The following is a 22463-nucleotide window of genomic DNA, read 5'->3' on the forward strand; positions in this document are numbered from 1 at the left end:
GGACGGCCATAAGGAAAGACACCTGGAACTGAATACGAGATCCCGCACAGATTTGCTCGCACTCTTGATAGGTCTTACTCAAGCAGAAACGCGTTTAGCTGAAACCAAGCTCAGTAGTTTTCCAAATTTGCTGCTGAATATTCACTGAGAGATTAGACACCATATAGTTTATGTGCATAAGTAAACATAGAACCCCCTGGCAAGCAATATTGTGGTGTTAGCTAACCTATTCTTGCTTTTGGTTAGCAAACTAGCCTGATGTCGCTTGAGTGGCGAACAAGTTGCTAACGTTAAGCAGGTGGCTAGCTGGCAATAACAGCGTCTTGATTTCGCTAGCCGGTCTGTTGTCAATCGCGGATTAAGTTTGAACGAGCCAAAACAACCACCAACTAAACCGCCTTGCTCACTGGCACCTGTAAAACTGGTGAAAACTGTAATCCCAGCAACGCTCACCCATATTAGCTCGTTGGTTACCTAGGTGGTTAGCTAATGCTACAAGGCGAGCAAAACTCCTTCCCCTTTCTTTAGCATGCTAAACTGCTTTAGCCAGTTTTGACATCAGTTTGTGAGTGGCTAACGTTCAGCTGCACAGTCAATCGCGAAAATTAACATTATATAACGTCAACCGGGGCTGTGTGGTCGATCGACGGCTCCCCAACCACTTCAACACTCGTTCAGTGAAGCGTTACTTACAACTTTTGTCTCCTCGTCTCCTACTTTAGCTAGGTTAGCTGTCTAGCAGACTGGAACGTTCTTTTCATTTTGACCAACAAGCTCCTACATCCTGGCCCTCCTCCATGGAAGGATTGGTGTAGAGGTGTGACTTCTTTTTTTTTCTCTCTCTCTCAATCTGCGGTTTGTGAGGTAGGAAACGCCACTGTCAAAACCGTCACATATTCGACCCGCCTTCTTGTTAGGGATTGGCTACAAATGTATACGCCTATAAAAAGTTCAGCTTTTCATTTGGTTAAATATGTGGCAATCATAATACTCTCCGGAAAAAGTACCGGTTGATTGGATGACGTACCGGGGAGGAGGGGGATAAGATTGGGTGAGTTCGATTTGATGACCCGGCAGATTATGTTTTACGTTTGACGTCTGTTCAAGCGGTGCGGTGTCGCCCCTTGGGTTGAATTGAGGTACTATGTCCCCCGGAGGGAAACAGGTGGAGGCATCGAGGGCACAAAACTATTCCATATGTCCAAATGTCCGATGTTGGTCATTGAGGATGTCACTAAATAGAGATGTCTCTCAACGAGAAAATAAACCCAATTTAATTCAATTCCATTCAATTCATTGTCATTAAAAACAATGTGCAAGCACATGTTAAAAATGAAATGAGGGCTGTGGCTTCACCAAACAGTGCAAGACAGACACAGACAAACACAGCAAACACAATATAAGATATACACACATGAAGACCAAAAGCTAAAATAAGTTAAAAAAAAAAAGAGCTGGAGTACAAAATATTTAAAAAATATCTACAGACATTCAGTGGGTAGCCAGGTTCAGGTGGGCAACAGCTTGTGGAAAGAAGCTGTTTTTGAGCCTGGTAGTGCGGGCTCTGAAGCTCCTGTAGCGCCTCCCAGAGCGCAGGGGGGAGAACAGTCCATGGCTGGGGTGGGTGGGATCTCTGCTGATGCTCAGACCCCTTCGAAGGCAGCGTTTTTGATAAATGTCTCTTATGGCTGGCAGCTGGGTACCGGTGATATGCTGGGCCGCCTTGACGATCCCCTGCAGCGCTTTCTGGTCTACTGAGGTGCAGTTGCCGTACCACACTGAGATGCAGATGGTCAGGATGCTCTCTATGGTGCAGTGGTAGAAGTTGGTGAGAATTTTGGGGGGTAGACGGGCGCTCCTCAGCCTCCTCAGGAAATGCAGGCGTTGTTGGGCCTTTTTCACAAGGGCCTGGGTGTTTAACGTCCATGAAAGGTCCTCGCTGATGTGGACTCCAAGGAATTTAAAGCTGGAAACACACTCCACTTCCACCCCATTGATGTGTATGGGGGAGTGGCTGCAGCTTCTAGACCTCCTGAAGTCCACAATCAGCTCCTTTGTCTTCTGCACATTAAGGACAAGATTGTTGGTAGTACACCATGCTGTGAGGTGCTCAATCTCGTCTCTGTAGGCCATCTCATCATTGTTTTGTGATACAGCCAATGACTGTGGTGTCATCTGCAAACTTAACTATAACATTTGAAGGGTGAGTTGGCAGGCAGTCGTGGGTAAAGAGGGAGAAAAGGAGGGGGCTCAGAATACAGCCTTGAGGGGCACCTGTGCTGAGGATCAGGGTGGAGGAGGTGTGGTCACCTAACCTAACAGACTGAGGTCTGTTGGTCAGGAAGTCCAGGATCCAGTTACAGAGAGAGGGGTTGAGGCCAAGGGAGAGGATTTTGTTGGTTAGTTTGGCGGGGATGATAGTGTTGAAGGCAGAGCTGTAATCCATAAACAGCATCCGGATGTATGTGTTGTTAAGTTCATGGTGGGTCAGAGCAACGTGCAGGGCAGTGGCAAAGGCATCCTCAGTAGACATTTTGGGACGGTAGGCGAACTGATGTGGGTCGAATGTGAGGGCGATAATGTTTTTGATGTGAGCCAGAACCAGTCTCTCAAAGCACTTCATGGCAATGGGGGTGAGTGCTATGGGTCGGTAGTCATTCAAACATGTGGATGTTGGTTTCTTGGAGACAGGAATGATAGAGGTGGTCTTAAAGCATGCCGGGTCTTTAGATTGGGACAGTGAGAGGTTAAATACAGGTGTGAAGACCTCAGCCAGCTGGTCGGCACATTCCCGGTAGACCCAACCCGGTATGCCGTCTGGTCCGGCAGCCTTCCGTGTGTTCACTCTGCGCAGTGATTCTCTGACCTCTGCGACTGATAGAGTGAGCACCTGGTTTTCTGGGTGGCTGGGAATTTTTGTGGCTGGGTCAGTATTGTCCTTGTCGAAGCGGGCATAGAAATTATTTAGCTTGTCTGGCAGGGAGGCATCATGGACAGTGGGACCGCGATTAGAGCTTTTGTAGTCTGTGATAGACTGAATGCCTTGCCACATTCGCCGAGGATCAGAGTTGTTGTGAAAGTAGTCCTCTATTCGTAGGGAATATTTATGTTTGGCTGTTCTGATGCCCCTTTTGAGGTTGGATCTGGCTGTGCTGTAGGCCTCACAGTTACCTGACTTGAACGCTGCATCCCGGACTTTCAGCAGCTGCCGGACCTCACTGGTCATCCAGGGTTTCTGGTTTGGAAAGGTGCGGACTGATTCTTTTGTTGTGACACTCTCAGTGCAAAAGTTAATGTAGGCTAGTATGGCAGATGTCTGTTCATTAATGTCTATAGGGGAGCCATGGTTAGCTGAGTGTGCAAAAATACTCCAGTCTGTGTTTTCAAAACAGTCCTGGAGTTCAGAGACTGCTCCTTCTGGCCAGACAGTGATTGTCTTTACTGCCGGCTTGACCCGTTTTATTAGGGGTTTGTAGGCTGGGACCAGGAACAGGCAGAGGTGGTCAGAATGCCCCAGGTGGGGGCAGGGAGTAGCTTTGTATGAGTCCTTAATGTTTGTATAGAGATGGTCCAGGGTGTTTTGTCCCCTAGTGGGGCAGGAGACATGCTGATGGAATTTGGGCAATACAGCCCTGAGGTTAGCCTGATTAAAATCACCACCTATGATAAAGGCATTGTCCGGGTGTTTGGTCTGTTGTCTGCTGATGGCACATTGTAGCTGCTTAAGTGCTACCTTAGCATTAGCATGTAGGGGGGATGTATACAGCAGCGATGGTAATGGCCGTTAGCTCATAAGGAGCTCGAGATCAGCAGAGCAATGCCTTTCAACGATCTTTATATTGTTGCACCAAGAGTTATTGACATAAATACTCAAACCTCCTCCGCGGATCTCGCCGGAGTCCGCTGTCCTGTCGGCACGGAAGGCTGTGCGGCCCGCTAGCTCGACTGCCGAGTCGGCTACTGTTACGGGTCTAGATAGATCGATGCCATCGGCTATCCACTAGTTTACCTTAGATACACATGACCCGCGCTCAGGAACATGTTACATCACTTTGAATATACTTGGCTGCACTGAGCAACTCGTGTGTGTGTCATTCTTTATAAGATAGCCTGCTGAAACATGGTGCCAGAAGTCGGAGAACTTATTTCTTATTTTACTAGCTCGCATGTTTAAGTTTGTAGGCCTGAGTAGGTCACATGTCGGAGGATTCCGATTCAGAGCAAAGTACTTCTGCTGAAGACGTTGTCGCAGAGGAGCTAACGCTAGCATTACCGGCGCCGATAGCATCACATACAATGGCAGCTAACGTGAATATTCCACCACCGTCCCCGATGAGCTTCACAGGCGATTGGAGTGTCAATTGGGACATTTTTCGGGCCGAATATGAAAACAACGTCCTCGTCACGGGCATACTTGGCAAGGACAAGAAAATACAAGCGGCTACTCTAAGAAGTGTGATGGGAAGTGAATGCAGGCATATTTACCGCCACAATCTGAACCTCTCAGAAGATGATCAAGGGGATCCTGACGCCATACTGAGAGAGTTGGGGAAATACTTCAAGCCAGCAAAAAACACAATATACGAGAGGTACATTTTCGGGAGGTGCAAGCAGCAGGAAGGAGAATCGTTTGATACCTTTGTGACGAGACTGAGAGAGAGGGCAGCAACCTGTGAGTATGGACAGTTGAAAGATGAAATGATCCGTGATAAGATAGTCCTGGGAGTTGCAAGCGAGGCCGTTAGGCGCAGGCTGTTGAGAGAGAAGGATTTGAACATGGTCACAGCTATTGACATGTGTCGCGCAGCAGAGCAAACTGACATCCGTATGAGAGCAATGGAGTTTGCAACAACACCGCAGCCGGAGGCAGTGCATGCCGTTGCTAGGCAACCCAGACAAAACCAATGGAAACAGAGCAATCCACCCAGAACAGCAGGAGATGCAGGCAATTGCAAATATTGTGGCGGCTCGCATTCAAGGGGCAGAGAGCATTGCCCGGCCTTCGGGAAACAATGTAGGTCATGTGGGACACTTAATCACTTTTCTAAAGTGTGCTTAAAGAGCAAAAAGGGGCATGCTGAGGGCAAGGTAAACTGTGTGGAATACACAGAAGAACCCCCAGAGCATAGTAATGATGCAGATGATCTGTACATGTTTGAGTCAATCGGCGCAGTGCACACCAAAGGAAAGAAGTGGTTTGTGACTCTGAAACTCCACGACAAGCCACAACAATGTCAGCTGGACTCTGGAGCCACCTGCAATGTAATGGGCTTTCAAGACAATAAAAGGCTGGCCCCAAACACACCTCTCCGCCCGAGTGACACCAGACTGAAGCTGTATTCGGGGGAAACACTGAGCTCTATGGGCACCTTTGAGACTGACTGTACTGTGAGAGGCCAAACACACAAGCTCTCATTCGAAATAGTGAGGACCAGCCAACATCCTCTTCAGCCAGGCTCCACCTGTGAACGCTTAGGGCTCATGCATTTCACAATTCCAGAGGATGTGCTCAAAATGGAACCCACACAACCAGGAGCCCTAACTAAAGAACAGCTTATCAACAGATACAGTGACGTGTTCAACTCCCCTGTGGAATCCGTGCCTGGGGAGGTCCATTTTGACCTTGATCCTAGTGTTGCTGCAGTACAGAGTGCCCCTCGCAATGTCCCAATCGCAATGAAAGCAGCAGTCAAAGCCCAGCTGGACAAGTACGAGGCTGACGGCCACCTTGCACCTGTCACAGATCCTACAGATTGGATCAGCAACATGGTGATTGTTAAAAAACCGGAGAAGCTGAGAATATGCATTGACCCTAAACCATTGAACAAAGCCCTAAAGCGCTCTCACTACATCATGCCTACCTTGGAGGACATTTTGTATAAATTGCCCAAGGCCAGAGTCTTCACGTTAGTGGACGCTCGGGATGCATTCCTGCAATGCAAACTGGACTATGAGAGTAGCCTCATGACCACGTTCTGGACCCCCTGGGGGAGGAAGCGGTGGCTCAAGCTACCATTTGGAGTATCGGTGGCGCCCGAGGTATATCAGCGCAAGCAGCACGAGCTCCTCGCCGGTCTGAAGGGCGTTGAGCCCATTGCAGACGATATCCTGGTCGTCGGCTGCGGGGACACAGACAAGGAGGCTGGGGACGACCACGACGTCAAGCTTGCGGCGTTGATGGAACACTGCCGCGAGGTCAAGCTTCACCTCGGCCTGAAGAAGTTGCAGTTCAAGGTGGCTGAGGTGCAGTTTCATGGCCACATTCTCTCATCTGCTGGACTGAAGCCCGATCCAGAGAAGGTGAGAGCCATTATTGACATGCCGAACCCAACAGATGCCAAGGGCATGCAGCGTCTCATTGGCTTCGCTAACTATTTAGCCAAGTTCATGCCTCATCTATCTACTGTCTGCGAGCCGTTGCGACGCCTGTTGGACAAGGACACACCCTGGCACTGGCTGCCTAAGCACGAGGCGGCGGTTCATGACCTTAAGGCGCTGGCGACAGCCATGCCCGTCCTGCGCTACTATGATGTAACTAAGCCAATCGCAATCCAGAGCGACGCCAGCCAGAGCGGTCTCGGTTGTTGTCTCATGCAGGAAGGTCAGCCCATCGCATTTGCCTCGAGGGCTCTTACCCCCACCGAAAAAAACTATGCACAAATTGAGAAGGAGTGTCTCAGTATCGTCTTCGCCTGCCAGAGGTTTCACCATTACCTATATGGCCGCGACCCAATCACAGCAGAGACGGACCATAAGCCTCTGATCTCTATTTTCAGCAAGCCACTTCTCAATGCGCCCAAGAGACTCCAGAGCATGCTCATGACTCTGCAGAACTACGACCTGAGGGTAATCTACAAACCAGGCCCAGAGATGTTCATAAGCGACACGCTCAGCAGAGCTACGGCTGGATGCTCCGGCAGAGGGACTGCATATCAGCGACACGCTATCTGCTCTCTGCAACAAGAGCAGGAAGACATACAGCACGTGAACCAGGCAGAGTACCTGAATGTGACTAACCAGCGGCTGGAACAGATCAGACGACACACCGACAGAGAGGAATGCTTACAGGCACTGAAGAACACTGTTCTCGTGGGCTAGCCAGATGTAAAGGAGGAAGCGCCCCTCATCGCTAGGGAGTACTGGCCCTTCAGGGATGAAATCAGTGTGCAGAACGGAGTTCTGTTCCGGGGGCAAAAAGTCATCATCCCAAAGTCACTCCGCCCAGAAATGTTGACGCGCATACATTCAAGTCACATAGGGGGTGATGCATGCTACCGACACGCTCAAGAGACATTGTACTGGCCCAACATGCAGTCAGAGATAAAGGACTTTGTAAGCAGCTGCTCGACCTGCAATGTGTACGCCCACAATCAGCAAAAGGAGACCATGCTCTCTCACGAAGTACCAACCAGGCCATGGCAGGTCTTGAGCATGGACCTATTCAGCTTCAGACAGAAAGACTATCTCCTAATAGTCGACCACTATTCCGATTTTGGGGAGATTGAGCTTCTACCCGACATGTCTGCAGAGACAGTCATCAAGCGATGTAAGGCACAGTTCGCCCGACATGGTCAGCCAGAGAAGGTTATTACAGACAACGGCCCTCAGTTCACAGCTCAGTTCACACGGTTCGCTTCTGAGTGGGAATTTGAGCACGTGACCTCCTCTCCCAGACACCCGAAAGCGAATGGCAAGGCCGAGTCGGCCGTGAAGATTGTAAAAAATCTTCTGCGTAAGGCCGCGCATGATGGTGAAGACCCCTGGAAAGCCGTGCTTCACTGGAGGAATACACCTACGGAAAACATAGGCAGCAGCCCAGCACAACGCCTCATGTCCCGCCGGTTGAAGACGTCCATCCCGGCGGCAAGCAAGCTCCTGGAACCAGCTGTTGTCGTGGGCGTCACTGAAAAGCTGCGCCACAGGAAGCAACTCGCCAAATCCTTCTATGACAGATCTGCCCGTGAATTGCCGGCACTTGAAATTGGGGAAGTCGTACGGATGAAGCCCCTGCCAGGTGATAACACTGGCCGCTGGAGAGTCGGAACTTGTCTCCGCAGGGTTGCGCCGAGGTCTTATCTTGTGGACATTGATGGCTCCCTGTACCGTCGTAACAGGATCGATCTCAGAGTGGCTGAGCCAGCTGCACGAGCCGCGCACGATCCTGTTGAACCCGCTGCGGCACACACACCGGACGGGGATCCAGCTACAGAAACTGTCATTGAGACCCCTCAGGCTGTGTTCGAGCCGAGCCCCATCAGGTCCATGCCCAAGGCGCCATCTACTCCTGTTGGCGCTCCGCGTTCGGATGGACACACTTACACAAGGGTTGGACGGCTGTCTAAACCTCCACTGAAACTCACTATGTAATCTGAATAATGTTGATGGTTGCTATGTGGGAGAGAGGGGGAAAAGAGGAGAAATGTTATCATACGCTACTGTGGTTATTACACTGGTATGGGATATGAAGAGATTTACTGCTGTTGCACTGTTATTGGTTGTTCGTATATGAAAGTAATTTTATTTTGCACTAACTTCATGTGTATGTGTTTATACTTGGAAAAGGAGGATGTTACGGGTCTAGATAGATCGATGCCATCGGCTATCCACTAGTTTACCTTAGATACACATGACCCGCGCTCAGGAACATGTTACATCACTTTGAATATACTTGGCTGCACTGAGCAACTCGTGTGTGTGTCATTCTTTATAAGATAGCCTACTGAAACAGCTACGTTGCTGTTGAGCCAAGTCTCCGTAAACATCAGCAGACAGCGGTTCTCCAGCCTTTTCTGAGAGGACAGCCTGAGTCTTATCTCGTCCATTTTGTTAGCTAACGATCGGACATTAGCCATGAAGATGCTGGGGAGGGAAACTTTGAAGGGAGCGCTACTTAGCTTAGCATGTAGCCCGCCTCGTTTCCCCCTCTTCTGTTTACGTTGCCGACGGGGGCAGCGTTTCCACTGCGAGGCCGGTGAGCGGATAATATCGATGGGGAAATTGTCCGTGATGGTGGAGGGAAGTGAGTAATCCGTTCTGAGGTTTAAAAGTTCCTAACGGCTGTAGAAGAGAGCATGACCTACACTTGTAAATAAACTTAAAACTAAAGTGTTTAGTTGGAATTGCTATCTAAAACACATGGAAACAAAAGTAAAATGTAATATAACATCTAATGAGATCATCCCATGGTCATCCCCGTGTTGGGGAGGACATTGTGGAGTTAGAAAACAACGAGACAGGAGACGTGAGAGTAGACGTAGTCGAGGTAGTTTACTAGCTCCAACTTTGCATGTCATACATTCGACAACGACACTGAACTCTGAACCGGAAGCGGAAGTGCATTATCTCTTAGGTGAATGTCTCTAGTTATATAGATGTGGGTCACCACACAGGCCCCCCCAGAATTCACCTACACAAAACAATGCAAAACAGCAAAAGCGCAAGTCATGAACATAAAAATAGACTCTACAACAGAACAGTCAATGACATAGTGCAAAGTCACGGGGAAAACAAGTGACGAGTCGGGGGGCGGACCCTGCGGCCATAACGGCTGCGCTTCACCGGAGGGGAAACAGATGGGGCCGAAACCCGGGCCATAGGCGGGGCCGAAGCAGGAACAGAGGCAGGTGCCGGGGCCGACCTAGGAGGGCGTCCCCGCCGCGGGGGTAGGGCCAATTGCATTGGCTCCCCAATGTCCAAGTGAGCGGGCTTGAGACGGTCTATAGCGACCCGCTCCGGCCTGCCCCCCATGTCCACCACAAAGTTCTTATCCCCCGCCTCCAGGACGCGGAAGGGCCCGTCGTATGGGGGCTGCAGCGGGGACCGATGGCTGTCGTGCCTAATGAAGACGTACCTCGCCGATGGCAGATCCTTGGGGACGTAGGACCGGGGGAGGTAGTGTTGAGACATCGGAACGGGAGCGAAGGCACCGGCAGCGCTCCGGGACGCACTGAGGTGAGAGGCGGCCGACCAGGGAGCCATAGCATCCGGAAGAAACTCCCCCGGAACTCGCAGGGGCTGGCCATACACCAGCTCAGCAGAGGAGGTCTGGAGGTCTTCCTTCAGGGCCGAACGCAGGCCGAGCATGACCCATGGGAGCCGGTCCATCCAGTCGCAGCCAGTGAGGCTTGCCCACAGAGCGGCTTTCATGTCCCGATGGAACCGCTCACAAAGTCCGTTGCTCTGCGGGTTGTACGCCGTAGTGCGGTGGATCTTCATCCCCAGGTGCTCAGCGACCGCCGTCCAGAGCTCCGAGGTAAACTGGGAGCCCCGGTCGCTCGTGATGTCACCCGGCGTGCCGAAACGGGCCACCCGGCAGCCGATGAACGCCCGTGCTACCTCTGCTGCCGTCGTGGAGGACAAGGGAATAGCCTCTGGCCCCCTGGTGGCCCTGTCCACAATAGCGAGGAGGAACGTATAACCACGGGAGGGGGGCAGGGGACCCACCAGGTCAACATTGACGTGGTCAAACCGCCTCTCTGGAATCACAAACGGCGCCAAAGGGGCCTTGGTATGGCGGTGCACCTTGGCGCGTTGGCACGCCACACACGAGCCGGCCCAGGCTCTAACATCCTTACGGAGCCCAGGCCAAACAAACTTGACGCTCACCAGCTTGGTCGAGGCCTTCACTCCCGGGTGGGAAAGGCCGTGGACGGTGTCGAAAACTCGGCGCCGCCAGGAAGTAGGCACCAGGGGGCGCGGTTGACCGGTGGAGATGTCACAGAGGAGGGTTGTGTTGGCCGCGTCAAACGCCACGTCCTCCAGCCGTAGCGCCGTAGGGGTCGACCGGTAGTCTTGAACGGTCGCGTCCTTAGCTTGGTCCGCTGCCATAGCGGCGTAGTCGAGTCCCAAGTGAACGGCGTTAACAACCGCCCGTGAAAGGCAGTCGGCGACGGAGCTATCCTTGCCCGACACGTGTTGTATGTCCGTGGTAAACTCGGAAACCGCCGCGAGATGGCGCTGCTGACGCCCAGACCACGGTTCTGAGGTTTTGGCCATACAGAACGTCAGCGGTTTGTGGTCCACGAAAGCGGTGAACTGTCGGCCCTCCAATAGGAACCTAAAGTGTCTGGTTGCGAGGAAGAGACCCAGTAGTTCCCTATCAAAGGTGCTGTATTTGCGCTCGCTCTCACGGAGTTGTTTACTGAAGAACGCCAACGGCTGCCAGCCCCCCCCCCCCACCCACTGCTCACACACGGCCCCCACGGCGGAGGCATCCGTTGTAAGGGCTATGGGGGCGGCAGGCGACGGGTGAGCTAGCAGCGCAGCGTTGGCCAGCGCGGTCTTGGCGGCCACAAAAGCCTCGTCCATCCCCGAAGACCAGTCCAGCTCGTCCTTAGACTTCTTACCCCGCAGGGCCTCATACAGGGGACGCATGATGTGGGCGGCACGGGGCAGGAAACGGTTATAAAAGTTCACCATGCCCAGGAATTCCTGCAGCGACTGTACAGTGCGGGGGCGGGGGAAGTACACAAACAAAAATGGCATGTCACGGAGCACAGAATCCATAAGGCGCTGAAACGTCTGCGCCGCCCCTTTAAGGCCGAAAGGCATACGTAAAAACTCAAAGAGACCAAAGGGTGTGATGACAGCCGTTTTTGGGACATCCAGTGGGTGGACCGGCACTTGGTGATACCCCCGCACTAAGTCGATTTTGGAATAGATGGCAGCGCCCGCCAGGTGGGTAGAGAAATCTTGTATGTGCGGTATGGGGTACCGGTCGGGGGTCGTGGCATTGTTTAGGCGACGGTAGTCCCCGCACGGGCGCCAACCCCCGTTGGCCTTAGTAACCATGTGAAGAGGGGAAGCCCACGGGTCGTCAGAACGGCGGACAATGCCGAGGCGCTCCATAGTCGAAAACTCCTCCCTGGCTATTGCGAGCTTGGCCGAGTCGAGGCGTCGGGCCCGGGCGTAAACTGGGGGGCCCACTGTGGTGATATGATGTTCCACGCCGTGCTTGGCCACCGCTGAGGAGAAGGTGGGTGTGGTGAGCTCGGGGAAATTTGCGAGCAAGCGTTGGTATGGATCCCCGGTGGAGAGTGTGTTAGCGAGGCACAGCGCTCCAGCGCCCCCAAGCGTGCAGGGGTATGACGCAAAAGAGACGGCATCAATCACGCGACAGTTTTTAACATCCACCAGCAGGTTGAAAGCACAGAGGAAATCCGCACCTAGGAGCGGGGTGGATACAGCAGCCATCACAAAGTCCCAGCCGAAACGTCGGCTGCCAAAACACACGTCCACATGTCTGATACCGTACGTCCGAATGGACGTGCCGTTGGTGGCGTCCATCTGGGGGCCGTGACTGTCGGTCATCGTGTCCACAGCTTGTGCTGGTAGTATGCTGCGTTGAGCGCCAGAGTCAACCAGCAGCCGCTGGCCCGACAAGGAGTCTCTGATGAACAACAGCTTGCAGTCACGGCCGGCGCCCATAGCCGTTAACGAGCGCCGGCCTTGGCGTTTCCCTGAACCCTGTAACTGCAGGGTTTGCGACACCGTTTTGCTTTTGCCCCAAACCTGGCATGGTAATAACAGAGCCCGTCGTCAGGTTGGCGGCGGGCTGTCACCGCAGCCGCGGTGTCCATATAGTCGTACACAGGTGGTGGTGGGGCGGTCTGGTGGGGTAGCAGGGCATGCACAAACTGTTGCTGGTTGGCCAGGAAAACCCTGTCTGCTTCAGCAGCCAGAGAACGGTAGTCCTTGGACGCGTCGAGAGGAGAACTGGCCAGTGCTGTGCGTACAGGTGCGGGGAGCTGCCTCAGAAAAATGTGTGTGAAAAGAAAGGCCGGATCAGCCGATCCCAGCACAGACAGCATTTTTTCCATTAACTCAGATGGTTTGCCGTCGCCGAGGCCATTCGGGGACAGTAAACGGTCTGCCTTCTCCAGCTCCGACAGTTCAAATAGTTTCAGGAGGAATGTCTTTATAGCATCGTACTTGCCAGCAGCTGGCGGAGCTTCCAACAGCGTCATTGCTCGTGCCGTTGTCGATGCGTCTAACGCCGCCACTACGTGGAAGTACTGCGTTGCATCCTGCGTTATCCATCTCAGCTGGAACTGGGCTTCCACATGTTGAAACCACAGCCGTGGATTATGCTGCCAAAAGTCGGGTAGCTTCACAGTAACGGTGTAAATGCTAGCGTTAGCAATAGCCATGTTGTTAGCACCGGCGTCGTCGTTGTCAGACATACTCATATTAGTAGTTCGATCACGTCGGGGTCACCAATGTGGAGTTAGAAAACAACGAGACAGGAGACGTGAGAGTAGACGTAGTCGAGGTAGTTTACTAGCTCCAACTTTGCATGTCATACATTCGACAACGACACTGAACTCTGAACCGGAAGCGGAAGTGCATTATCTCTTAGGTGAATGTTTCTAGTCATATAGATGTGGGTCACCACAACATACAATTATTTTCCTTTATAAAGAGCTATAATAAGATCTACCGAAGACCAGATTAATAAAAGACCAAATTGTGATGGCTAGACGACTGGGTCCGAGCATAACGTAATGTACACGAATAAATAGACACGTTAGCCCTTGGCTAAGGGGTCGGACCCTTTAGTCGACTAGTTAACGTTGTCACCCATGATGCAGGAGACACGGGTTCGCGATTCCTGGGCTGCCTCCCTAATTCGCTGCATTGGTGTCAGAAGTGGTGATGGCCGTGTGGTCATCAGAAGCGCGTGCGCTCAGATGCGTGAGGGAGCTGATATGCTGAAGCGCGGGGACGCGCATCTCGAAGGAGGGGTGTAGTGTAACGTACATGAATAAGTAGACACATTAGCCCTTGGCTCACGGGTTGGACCCTTTAGTCGACTAGTTAATGTTGTCACCCGCGCTGCAGGAGATATGGGTTCGCGTCCCGGCTGTGGCGACGGTTCCTGGGCTGCCATCCTAATTCACCTCCTGGTGCATGCAACTATGCTTACAGAGGCCCTCTCCAACCTCCGACTGGTGCTCGACTGCATCAAGGCAGCCAACCTGCAACTGAATCCAAGAAAATGCAATCTATTGCAGCGGGAGACAAGGTTCCTTGGACATGTGGTAGGGCCCGGAGGTGTGTCCTCAGACCCTGACAAGGTTACTGCAGTCAGGGATTGGCCAACGCCCACCTCAGGAAAGGAGGTGAGGAGTTTTCTGGGACTGGCATCGTACTACCGTCGGTTCGTGCGCGCCTTTGCAGACAAAGCCTGTCTGCTGCACCAGCTCACAGAGAAGGGACGGCGGTTCCAGTGGACTGAAGCAAGTGAGAACTCCTTTCAAATACTCCGGAAAGCCTTGACCCAAGCACCAGTACTAGCCCTCCCAGACATGCAGCGCCCATTCATACTTGACACCGACACCAGTGATGTAGATATGGGAGCAGTCCTGTCGCAGCCCAGTGGGGAAGGGGAAAGAGTGGTGGCCTATTACAGCAGAGCCTTGAGCAAGGAAGAAAGGAACTACTGTGTGACTCGGAGAGAAATCCTGGCAGTGGTACAGGCCGTAAAGCATTTTAAGCCTTACCTGTATGGAAATGACTTCCTACTGAGGACGGACCATTCATCGCTCCGCTGGCTGCTTAGCTTCAAAGAACCAGAAGGGCAGGTAGCCAGATGGATCGAAGCCTTGCAGGGATTTACTTTCACCACGGAGTACCAAAGAGGCAGCCGACACAACAATGCTGATGCCCTCTCCAGACGCCCCTGTTTTGATCAGGCATGCCGCTATTGTAGTCGGTTGGAGACTCAAGAACAGCAATGGATAGGCCGTGTCACAGTGCAGACACTTGTGGTCCCAAGTGCGCCACTGGAGGAGATGTCATCAACCAAGATAGGGGAACTCCAACGTCGGGATAGCCAACTGGGACCCATGATACGTTGGCTAGCACATAAAGAGGTCCCAAGTAGAGAGATGGCAGGTCCCCACTCCCCCACCACCAAGGCATTGCTGGGATAGTGGAATTCACTCATGCTTCACGAGGGCTGCCTCTATCACGTGTGGGAAGAGCCAAGGAGGGGAGGCAGTACCTGGCAACTAGTTGTTCCCCACACACTACAACAACAAGTGTTAAGCACAGTACATGGCCCCCCTGGAGTGGGACACTTCGGCATTACTAAGACTCCGCGGCGGCTACAGGAAAGATTCTACTGGGGGAGGTGCCGGCGAGACATGGAGCGGTTCTGCCGTAACTGCAACACCTGCAATGCAAAGAAGGGGCCGGCTGGGCAATCCCACGCCCCCCTGCAGCAATACAGGGTGGGGGCACCCATGAAAAGAATTGGAATGGACGTGGTTGGGCCATTCCCTGTGACAGAGGATGGTAATCTCTACATCCTCACAGTGATGGATTATTTCACGAAGTGGCCCGAGGCCTATGCCATCCCTGACCAATCTACAGCCACAGTGGTATACTGCCTCATTGAGGGGATGTTTACATTTCCACTATAAATTGATTTAGAAAAAGAGCAAATTGGTGCATACAAATTCACCAGAATGCAGGAAATTAAATGTGTGACGCTCAAAATTTCGAGGGGGAGGACCCCCTGACCCCCCTCTAAATGTGTCCCCCCAATCTTCAAGTTAAACTTGCGCCCATCGCCAGCTGGACAAGAAGGAAGACATGAGAGAACACCTTGTCGAGTTCATGCAGAAAATGCTTGATAACAATCATGCAGTGCTGGCGCCTCCTTGTGACAAAGATAAAGAGAGACGGTATCTTCCCACTTTCGGTGTCTACCACCCACAGAAGCCTGGTAAAATTCGTGTGGTGTTTGACTCGAGTGCACAGTCTAATTGAGTATCTCTCAACGACGTGCTGCTTTCGGGGCCAGACGTCAACAACACCCCTTCGGGTGTGCTTCTCCGCTTCCGAAAGCAACCTATTGCTGTCACAGCAGAAATAGACCAGATATTCTAATGTTTTGTTGTTCAGGATGATCACAGAGATTTTCTTCGCTTTCCCTGGTATCAGGACAATGACCTCAGCAAAGATGGAGTTGTCAGGAAAGTGGAGGTTGTGGAGTTAGAAAACAACGAGACAGGAGACGTGAGAGTAGACGTAGTCGAGGTAGTTTACTAGCTCCAACTTTACATGTCATATATATTCGACAACGACACTGAACTCTCTCTGGACCGGAAGCGGAAGTGCATTCTCTCTTAGGTGAATGTCTCTAGTTATATAGATGTGGGTCACCACACAGGCCCCCCCAGAATTCACCTACACAAAACAATGCAAAACAGCAAAAGCGCAACTCATGAACATAAAAATAGACTCTACAACAGAACAGTCAATGACATAGTGCAAAGTCACGGGGAAAACAAGTGACGAGTCGGGGGGTGGACCCTGCGGCCATAACGGCTGCGCTTCACAGGAGGGGAAACAGATGGGGCCGAAACCCGGGCCATAGGCGGGGCCGAAGCAGGAAGTGCATTCTCTCTTAGGTGAATGTCTCTAGTTATATAGATGTGGGTCACCACAAGGTCAAGCTTACCCGTCACAAGACTACTAAGACTTTCTCCAGACCCATGTCAAGAGTGTATTCTTCTCTTGTCTCCAGAAGATTAGATTATGTAAATGTTTATTGTGGCATTTTAAATAATGCCAGACGGGGAGTGTAATGGAACGGTTTCCTTTATTTTTAGAGCTTCCCTGCCACTAGAGGCATAGTTCCATTATCTTGAGTCTTTTGCCTTCTAGTGGCATAGATAAGTACCGCCGTTTCCGCTACGTCCCTTTTCGGTAATGGCTATCGGACAGTCACGCTTCGCCGGAAGTGATCTCACCGGGCTGGACCCGACTGCGTTACTATGGAAACTTCAAACGCGTTCCCTCTCATGCTGGGCTAGTTAGCAAAACACTCCCATTACTAGCAAACAGTCAGAAATAACGTTAACGTTACTGATGACACTAACAATGGAGAGCAACGCTGGTTACTCCCAGCGTTTCAATTCATATTGCTCATTTCAGTCTAATCTTAGACAGTATGAAGTTGACACCACATCAAAGTTCATAGTCCAAAGGAAGGCCATGGGTTATTTTCCCAACCCTTAGACCTCTCATGAGTTATCGCTTATAGAATTTATGTGAATTGTTATTTTAGATATTTTAAGAAGATACAAAAATGGGCATTGTAGCAGATGCTGAAGGTTTCATGAATGGGAAATAGGCTGAGTAGTGTTGCCTCCTTCAGTGATAGTCAGCTGACATAGGCTATCATAAAAAGTTAAAGAATTCCACTAATAGGCACATGAAAGCTTTCCCAAATACCCCCTGCTATTCCACTAAGTACACCTAGCTTAAGCTGTGTTAGCTATCCGTTTTTAAACCATTAAAGTAAATATGTTATAGCTAACAATTATGTGGCGTCTTTCCTGTTCGTTTTCGCCTAACGTTAGCTAGTTAGCATATGCTAACGTTAGGCGAGCGGTCAAATAAAAGTATTGTGTTATGTTTCAGGTACATGCTGGATACTGTAGTGGGTTAAGGCATATGTATTCAGTGGTTATTTCGAGTTGACAACGTTAAATATCTGCTTAAATTTGGGTGGAAAAAGTTCTATTAGCTAGCGGTTCTATTAGCTAGCCAGCCTACGTTAGTGTGTTGTTATCGTTTGCAACGGATATGGGGCATTGCGTCACTTCCTGCAAAGCGTGACTGTCCGATAGCCATCACCTCCTTTTTCTGTGACAACAAGAAAATTGTGTGACAACACAGCAATATTCATGCTCCATCATTAGCCATCACCTAGTTTCTACCCCTTTGAGTGGCAATATCTGTAAGTAAAGCTATTATCCATCATTGCTAGAATCTTTATTTTCAAGTATTTTTTACATATTTGCTACAGCTTGTATAATTTTGGTAACATGTATGACAGCACATTTTAATGATGGCATTCAGGCTATACCTTTGATGCTAGCGTAAATACAGTGTTCAGTGCTATACCTGATTAGTTACAACTTACATTTTATTCCTGCAAAGAAAATGTTAGTTTTATACTTACCGTTGTTTCCTGAAAAATAGAGGATTAGTTATCCTAACTGTAATTCTAGATTGAGTAAGCTATTTTTTATTCTATACTGATGTATGCTTTTCTGTATGTTTATTTTCAGTTTCACACTTGCTTGTTATTAAATCCCGTCCATATACAACACTGGTCTGTTCCTTGGAGGATATGATGCAAGGGAGAGTTTAGCTGGCTGTAAAACCTAATATAGGACAAGAGTCACATTGGGTGTAGCAGTACACTTCAGGTTGTTGAGCTGTTGGAGTCGCTATAGCTATGAGACAGAGTAGGCCTAACGTGTGTGTGTGTGTGTGTGTGTGTGTGTGTGTGTGTGTGTGTGTGTGTGTGTGTGTGTGTGTGTGTGTGTGTGTGTGTGTGTGTGTTTGCATTCACCAGTAAACGTGTGAGACGGTGGGGGGGGGGTTGTTTTAATGATGTCATTACATGTAAGTCTTAGATAACCAGATAACCTCATAGGTTGCCTTAACACACAGTCTCATCGGCTTTATCCTGCTGTCATTCAAGATAGCCACTGTGAATATTGCCTGGGACCTTGACTTACCTTTTTTGCTTGCCCCTTAGAAATTGGTAATTCAAAGTTAGCTAAAGAACAGGTCCTCCAGACTTTCTGCAAATTCAGTGTGATGTGCAGACTCTTAAGTAGACTTGGTGCTTTGGAGGCTTGACCAGAGGTCCTGCTGACAAGGGTTAATTTCTACTCTTAGCCATTCTGTATCACCAATGTTACTGCTGTAAATAACCCTTTGTTATTCCACGGATCCTTCATTTAAGCAGGACAAGTCTCATTTAGATTAAAATCTTTTTCTCAAGTGTCCTTGCCAAGACAGGGAGCAACACATTTAGCATGGTTGCAGACAGAAAAAGTACAAATAAACATGACAAAAATACATATCAAAAACAATAAAAACAACATGAAACATCGAAATAAATTAAAGGAGCAGCAGAAGGAAAATAACTTCCATTGCATCTTGAGATTTCCCCTCTCAGAATACAGGGCTCCTGTGTGTACCCAAAGTTAAGAAGAAATCAACTGGTGGCGGGGCCTTTTCCTATTGGGCCCCGCTCTTGTGGAATAACCTGCCTGCTGCCATCAGAAAATCAGAGTCTGTTGAGTCCTTTAAATCCAAACTTAAAACTCGTCTTTTTGGCTTAACCTATAATTAGTTGCCTCTAAAATTGAGTACATCACGACCTGTGCTGCATGGTGGGTCGATTTCTGTCTCAATGAATTTACCAAGCACTGTTCTGCCGATGACATTATATTGATTGTTGTTTAGTTTTGTGATTAAAATGGTGGGCGCTGAGCCGGAGAAGTCTGCTAGCTAAAACTAAGAGACAGTTGGCACCTTTCCATGTGAGCTTAAGTCAGTGGAGTTACCAGAGATGAGAGTTTTATGTTTTGGAGATTTATGTTTGGTAAACTCTGGGTGCTCCAGTTTCCTCCCACAGTCCAAAGACATATAGGTCAGGTGAATCATCTGTACCAAATTATCCCTAGATGTGAATGTGTGTGTATGCGTGTGTGTCAGCCCGGTGATGGTCTGGCGTCCAGTCCAGGGTGTCTCCCTGCCTGCTGCCCAGTGATTACTGGGATAGGCTCCAGCATCCCTGCGACCGAGTAAGGATAAGTGGTTTGGATAATGAATGAATGAATGACTATCGCAACTGCTCTCTTCTCTCATGTCTTTTTTCTCTCTGAATGATGGCTTCTCCTTTCTCTTCTTCTGTGTATGTGAATGGTGTGATGCAAGTCTCCCATGTGTGCATGTGTAGTCTGTTCACCTCCCAGGTCTCCACGGTGATGGTGATTGCCACCGGGACACTGCTTGGCATCCCCCTCATCACTTTTTTTTAACATTGCATATAAATCCATATAATGTTGCTATCCTTTTTCAATGTTATAGCCTTCTCTCACGATGATGTGTGACTTATGTTTTTTCTTGTCTCTTCTCCCATGTATGTGAATGGTGTGATTGAGTCTCCCCCTGTGTGCATGTGTAGTCTGTCCTCCTGTCTGGTCTCCATGGTGATGGTTGTTGCGTCACTCAGGTCCTAGGCTGTTCCGGTGGCATCTGGACACTGCTTGGGATCCTCTTCATCATATCCTTCATATATTTTATAATTCCATCATAATTCTATTATCCTCTTTCAATGTTATATTCTCTGAATTATGTACACGCAACCAGAGATGGGCAGTATTTCAATTAAATGTATTCAAAATACGTATAAATTACTTTTGAATATTTGGTCATTTGTATTTTGTGGGACAGAAAAAATAAGATGTAATTTGTAACAATGTAGGTATTGTGGGAAAGTAGAGACGGACAACAAAACACTTTAAGAACTTGTATTTGAAATCTACTACTACTACTACTACTACTACTACTACTACTACTACTTTTGGCTGCTCCTGTTAGCGGTCGCGACAGTGGATTATCTGTTTCCATCTCTTCCTGTCCTTTGCATCTTCTTCTGTCATGCCAGCCACCTGCATGTCCTCCCTTACCACATCCATGAACCTCCTCTTTGGCCTTCCTCTTTTCCATTTCCCTGGCAGCTCCACATTCAGCATCCTTCTCCCAATATACCCAGCATCTCTCTTCCACATATGTCCTAGCCATCTCAATCTTGCCTCTCTTGCTTTGTCCTCCAAACCATCCAACCTGAGCTGTCCCTCTAATATCTACTACTACTACTACTACTACTTTCGGCTGCTCCTGTTAGGGGTCGCCAAAGCGGATCATCTGTTTCCATTTCTTCCTGTCTTCTGCATCTTCCTCTGTCACACCAGCCACCTGCATTTCTTCCCTCACCACATCCATAAGCCTCCTCTTTGGCCTTCCTCGTTTCCTCTTCCCTGGCAGCTCCATATTCAGCATCCTTCTCCCAATATACCCAGCATCTCTCCTCCACACATCTCCAAGCCATCTCAATCTTGCCTCTCTTGCTTTGTCTCCAAACCGTCCAAATCGAGCAGTCCCTCTAATATAATCATTCCTAATCCTGTCCTCCTTCGTCACTCCCAATGAAAATCTTAGCATCTTCAACTCTGCCACCTCCAGCTCTGCCTCCTGTCTTTTTTCAGTTCCACTGTCTCCAAACCATATAACATAGCTGGTCTCAACCATCGTGTAAACCTTGTCTTTAACTCTTGCTGTTACCCTTCTGTCGCAAATCACTCCTGACACTCTTCTCAACTCACTCCACCCTGCCTGCACTCTCTTCTTCACCTCTCTTCTGCACTCCCCGTTACTTTGGACAGTTGGCCCCAAGTATTTAAACTCATATGCCTTCGTCACCCCTACTCCTTGCATCCTCACCATTCCGCTGTCCTCCCTCTCATTCATGCATAGATATTCTGTCTTGCTGCTACTGAATTTCATTCCTCTTCTCTCCAGTGCATACCACCACCTCTCCAGGCTCTCCTCAATTTGCACCCTACTCTCGCTACAGATCACAATGTCATCTGCAAACATCTTCGTCCACGGAGACTCCTGCCTGATCTCATCCGTCAACCTGTCCATCACCATTGCAAACAAGAAAGGGCTCAGAGCTGATCCTTGATGTAATCCCACCGTCACCTTGAGCCCATCTGTCATTCCAACCACACACCTCACCATTGTTACACTTCCCTTATACATATCCTGCACCACTCCTACATACTTCTCTGCACCTCCCGACTTCCTCATACAATACCACACCTCCTCTCTCGGCACCCTGTTGTATGCTTTCTCTAAATCTACAAAGACCCAACGTAACTCCTTCTGGCCTTCTCTATACTTCTCAGTCAACATTCTCAAAGCAAACATCGCATCTGTGGTGCTCTTTTGTGGCATGAAACCATACTGCTGCTCGCTAATCGTCACCTCTCTTAACCCAGCTTCTATTACTCTTTCCCATATCTTCATGCTGTGGCTGATCAACTTTATACCTCTGTAGTTGCTACAGTTCTGCACATCGCCCTTGTTCTTGTAAATCGGTACCAGTATGCTTCTTCTCCACTCCTCAGGTATCCTCTTGCTTTCCAAGATTGTGTTAAACAATCTAGTTAAAAACCCCACTGCCATCTCTCCTAAACATCTCCATGCCTCCACAGGTATGTCATCAGGACCAACTGCCTTTCCACTTTTCATCCTCTTCATAACTTCCCTCACGTCCTCCTTGCTAATCCACTGCACTTCCTGATTCACTATCCCCACATCATCTAACCTTCCCGCTCTCGTTTTCTTCATTCATCAGCCCCTCAAAGTACTCCTTCCACCTTCTCAGCACACTCTCCTCGCTTGTCAGTGCATTTCCATCTCTATCCTTGATCACCCTAATTTGCTGCACATCCTTCACAGCTCGGTCCCTTGGTTTAGCCAATCGGTACAAGTCCTTTTCTCCTTCCTTAGTGTCTAACCTCTCATACAACTCATCATACGACTTTTTCCTGGCCTTTGCCACCTCTCTCTTCACTTTA

Source organism: Lampris incognitus, chromosome 3, assembly GCF_029633865.1.
Source record: "Lampris incognitus isolate fLamInc1 chromosome 3, fLamInc1.hap2, whole genome shotgun sequence".
NCBI lineage: Eukaryota > Metazoa > Chordata > Actinopteri > Lampriformes > Lampridae > Lampris > Lampris incognitus.